Source organism: Hyla sarda, chromosome 9 (assembly GCF_029499605.1).
Source record: "Hyla sarda isolate aHylSar1 chromosome 9, aHylSar1.hap1, whole genome shotgun sequence".
Lineage (NCBI taxonomy): Eukaryota > Metazoa > Chordata > Amphibia > Anura > Hylidae > Hyla > Hyla sarda.
The window spans coordinates 186,925,934-186,931,933 of record NC_079197.1 but is presented as its reverse complement, the minus strand read 5'-3'; positions in this window follow the sequence as shown (position 1 = coordinate 186,931,933).

Sequence of the window (6,000 nt, the reverse complement as noted above, 5' to 3'; positions counted from 1 at the left end):
AAAGGTGCAGGAACTCACCCAAGATTTCCACTCAAAGTCTGGTCCTGCAGAACTCCTTCCTGCTGTGGAAAAAGTGCAAGAACTCAGTTCTCACGCGTTCCTGCAGGACTTGAGCCTTGCCGGACCCCCTTATGGTAGTGGCCTATATCAACAGGATAATGCCCCCCAGGCCACACTGCAGATATTGTTCAGGAATGAGGAACATGACAGAGATGAAGGTGATGGCCTCCAGATTCCCCAGATAATCTGTGGGATCTGCTGGAGAAACAAGACCCCTCCATGGAGGCCGCACCTCACACCTTATAGGATCTGATACCACAGGACACAGCACAAGGATATGGGGTCCGCACCTCACACCTTATAGGATCTGATACCACAGGACACAGCACAGGAATATGGGGTCCGCACCTTATAGGATCTGATACCACAGGACACAGCACAGGAATATGGGGTCCGCACCTTATAGGATCTGATACCACAGGACACAGCACAGGGATATGGGGTCCACACCTTACACCTTATAGGATCTGATACCGCAGGACACAGCACAAGGATATGGGGTCCGCATCTCACACCTTATAGGATCTGATACCACAGGACACAGCACAGGAATATGGGGTCCGCACCTTATAGGATCTGATACCACAGGACACAGCACAGGGATATGGGGTCCGCAGCTCACACCTTATAGGATCTGATACCACAGGACACAGCACAAGGATATGGGGTTCGCACCTCACACCTTATAGGATCTGATACCACAGGACACAGCACAGGGATATGGGGTCCGCACCTTACACCTTATAGGATCTGATACCACAGGACACAGCACAAGGATATGGGGTCCGCATCTCACACCTTATAGGATCTGATACCACAGGACACAGCACAGGAATATGGGGTCCGCACCTTATAGGATCTGATACCACAGGACACAGCACAGGGATATGGGGTCCGCACCTCACACCTTATAGGATCTGATACCACAGGACACAGTACAGGGATATGGGGTCCGCACCTCACACCTTATAGGATCTGATACCACAGGACACAGCACAGGGATATGGGGTCCGCACCTCACACCTTATAGGATCTGATACCACAGGACACAGTACAGGGATATGGGGTCCACACCTCACACCTTATAGGATCTGATACCACAGGACACAGTACAAGGATATGGGGTCCGCACCTTATAGGATCTGATACCACAGGAAACAGCACAAGGATATGGGGTCCGCACCTCACACCTTATAGGATCTGATACCACAGGACACAGCACAAGGATATGGGGTCCGCACCTCACACCTTATAGGATCTGATACCACAGGACACAGCACAAGGATATGGGGTCTGCATCTCACACCTTATAGGATCTGATACCACAGGACACAGCACAGGAATATGGGGTCCGCACCTTATAGGATCTGATACCACAGGACACAGCACAAGGATATGGGGTCCGCACCTCACACCTTATAGGATCTGATACCACAGGACACAGCACAGGGATATGGGGTCCGCACCTCACACCTTATAGGATCTGATACCACAGGACACAGCGCAGGGATATGGGGTCCGCACCTTACACCTTATAGGATCTGATACCACAGGACACAGCACAGGGATATGGGGTCCGCACATCACACCTTATAGGATCTGATACCACAGGACACAGCACAAGGATATGGGGTCCACACCTCACACTTTATAGGATCTGATACCACAGGACACAGCGCAGGGATATGGGGTCCGCACCTCACACCTTATAGGATCTGATACCACAGGACACAGCACAGGGATATGGGGTCTGCACCTCACACCTTATAGGATCTGATACCACAGGACACAGCACAAGGATATGGGGTCCGCACCTCACACCTTATAGGATCTGATACCACAGGACACAGCACAGGAATATGGGGTCCGCACCTTATAGGATCTGATACCACAGGACACAGCACAGGGATATGGGGTCCGCACCTTATAGGATCTGATACCACAGGACACAGCACAGGGATATGGGGTCCGCACCTTATAGGATCTGATACCACAGGACACAGCACAGGGATATGGGGTCCGCACCTTATAGGATCTGATACCACAGGACACAGCACAGGGATATGGGGTCCGCACCTCACACCTTATAGGATCTGATACCACAGGACACAGCACAGGAATATGGGGTCCGCACCTCACACCTTATAGGATCTGATACCACAGGACACAGCGCAGGGATATGGGGTCCGGGCCTTGAGGTATCAGAGAACCAGGGGGACCAATACAGTATATATTGGGATATATTATATTAAATTTAATATAAAATAATAGAAATGAGTTGGCAATAATACAGTAATAGTTTACTAAAACCCAGCATTTTCCTAAATAAGTTACTACAATTAGGTTTTACCCTCACATGGCAGAATGTCTTCTACTGAATGGGGTTTGCAGAAATCCATACGCCATTGCCACCAAAAGATATTACAGCAAGAAGAATAGAACTGATTTTAAGTCACAGAAGTTCTTGCAGCCAATCTGCCGCTTCTGTATCTACTCTTATAGGAAGAAAATTGGAATGTGCTCTATCAATGGAAGATCCAAAATAGGAATGGTACAGGGTGTCCCGGTGCTTACCGCCGCCATCTATTCAAAAGTCTTCAGGATATAAAAGAAGCAGCTGCATAAGAAACATATTAATTTCAAAGGATTTTTCTCCCCTTTCCTCCGCTATGTATTTAATGCACAATACTTCACTGTTCTGCTCAACTATCTCCCGTCTCCTTTGCTCCCAATAGGATTTCTCTCCATGCAGCTCATGTAGAAGAATGTCACAGGTGTGCCGGCTGCCTACAAGCCCGAAATAACTAATTATTCTGTTCTGCCACGGAACGCGGCCCCTGCGCTTTACAAATAACTTTCAACATCCTAGATACTTGTGGCACATATCATCAGCCTGTGGGGAAAGGAACATGGGAGACCGAAAAATGTCTGACTGCTCGGCAGTAACCAGAATATTCCAACACAATCGCCAGCTATAAAAATAGATCCAAATAAATTAAGAAGAAAGAAAGTAAACTAAATAAAATAAAGAAATAAACAAATACATTAATGAAATAAATAAATTAAACAGAATATCCCAACACAATTCACCAGCTAAAAAAATAGATCCAATAACTAAATAAATAAATAAACAAACAAAACTAATGAAATAAATAAACAGATAAATAAATAAACAAAATATTCCAGCTATAAAAAAGATAAAAATAAATAATAATAATAATAATAAAATAAACAAATACATTTATGAAATAAATAAACAGAATATATCATCACAATCACCATCTATAAAAATAAATCCAATAACTAAATAAATAAATAAATAAACAAAAACAAAAAAAAACTAATGAAAGAAATAAACAGTTAAATAAATAAACAGAATCAAAGGCGTAGCTTGTAGCTTCTGGGCCCCGATGCAAAATCTGCACCAGGCCCCATATGCCAATTATTATACTGGTCTTTTATGGGGAAGATGTGCTTTGGGGCCCCCTTAGGAACCGGGGCCCCTGCTACCTTTACAGCTACGCCCCTGAACAGAATATTCCACCACAATCACCAGCTATAAAAATAGATCCAATAACAAAAAATAAATAAATAAATAAATAAAAAATATATAAACAAATAAATTAATGAAAGAAATAAACAGATTAATAAAATAAATAAATAAAATAATTAATTAATTAATTATTATAAAGCAAATACATAAATGAAATAAAAAAATAATAATAAACAGACTATTCCAACACAATCATCAGCTATAAAAATAGATAAATAAATAAATGAATAAATAATAAAATAAATAAACAAATACATTAATAAAATAAATAAACTGAATATTCCAGCGCAATCACCAGCTATAAAAATAGATCCAATAAAAAAAATTTAAAAAATAAGTATATAAACTTAAAGTATATATAAAGTAAATTAATGAAATAAATAAACAGATTAATAAAATAAATAATTAATTATTAAATAAATAAAGTAAATACATAAATGAAATAAAAATAAATAAATAAAATAAACAGACTATTCCAATACAATCACCAGCTATAAAAATAGATAAATAAATAAATGAATAAATAAATAATAAAATAAATAAACAAATACATTAATAAAATAAATAAACTGAATATTCCAGCGCAATCACCAGCTATAAAAATAGATCCAATAAAAATTTTAAAAAAGTATATAAACTTTAAGTATATATAAAGTAAATTAATTAAATAAATAAACAGATTAATAAAATAAATAATTATTAAATAAATAAATAAAGTAAATACATAAATGAAATAAAAATAAATAAATAAAATAAACAGACTATTCCAATACAATCACCAGCTATAAAGATAGATAAATAAATAAATGAATGAATTAATAAATAACAAAATAAACAACTAAATACATTGCAACAATTTAAACATAAACAAAATTTATAGACGCAGCTTCAACTTTACTTCAAAAGGAACTTCCCATTAATATCATCAGATACTTTGCAGCCTCTCAGTTAATGTAGCATTGCAGAATGGGAATTGCCGGGTAGCATGGACTAAAAATAACTAAAAAAAATATTTTCGAGCCTGCTTGTCTTTTTCTTTGAGAAGAGCTGGAATAAGAGTCGCAAGACATTAGCCCTGATTTTGCTGAAGTCTGGCATTTACTTCTTTATTAAAATTTCCTTCACTTCATGAAACTCCATCAAACTTTATAGTAACCCCTTCCTGACTGCTCCTTGTTGGCTAAAACTGGTTCAAAAGAGACGAAGATCCGGCCAAAATGATATGAAATGTTTTCGTATCCGGTATGTATATATATATATATATATATATATATATATATATATATATATATCTATGAATCAGAAGGCTGGATTGTGAGCCGCTCACCTTGTGCACGCCTACCTCACCACCTGTGCCGCGGACCGGCCGGTACCGCCTTCGGCTGCTCGCTTAGTGAAGAAAGAACAAGGTCCGACACTAGATTGGTTGCAGGTAAAAACTTCTTATATCTTTATTTGAAGATTCTGCAGTACAAGGCTGGAAGTCTGACGCGTTTCGCTATAGAGCTTAATTGTAGACTCTAATCTAATCGGGAGTCAACGATTAAGCTCTATAGCGAAACGCGTCAGGCTTCCAGCCTTGTACTGCAGAATCTTCAAATAAAGATATAAGAAGTTTTTACCTGCAACCAATCTAGTGCCGGACCTTGTTCTTTCTTCAATATATATATATATATATATGTTAGACATTACTCAGTAAGATAAAAGGGGCAACGGCTCTAATTCCACTTTTTGCACCAAAAATTGGACCAACAAATTAGATTTAAATGGGCACTGCCACTTTAAGAAACTTTTGTTGGTCGAGGTCTTAGGGCTTAGCGCCCTCTTCTCCCAGCTAGTTCTAGCTATCGGTCGCCATCTGCACACTCAGATTTGGGTCACTTTTTACACTGTCCAAATCAATTCAGAATTAATCAGATTAATTCCAAGTGCAACTCTTTTTGACAGGAGTCCCCGCTCCTAAACCTCCAAATGCCTTGAACAAAAGTCCTGGTTTGTGTGTAGAGTGCTACTTTAGAATCACCACAGTCCGATGTCCTGTAGATCCATATTTTCCATTAAACTAATGGTAAGTGCACACATAAATCATACGACAACACGTTTCGGTGCCTAACTTAGCACCTTCCTTGGGTCCAAAATATACACCTCATAGGAATGAGCTGAAGGTGTCATCAATGGATAGCGTGCTGGAAGAGATGTTTGGTTAAGTATTCTTAGCATCAGGGGTCAAGTTTTGGGGAAAAAAGATTTCCATTCAAGGGCTGGTTCTGCTAATGGGAACGCATGGGAATGGAGTTCCTGCACTTTTTCAACAGCAGGAACACCGTTCCCATTAAATGGAGTCCTGTAGGACCAGTCCTTGAGTGGAAATCTTGGGTCAGTCCCCA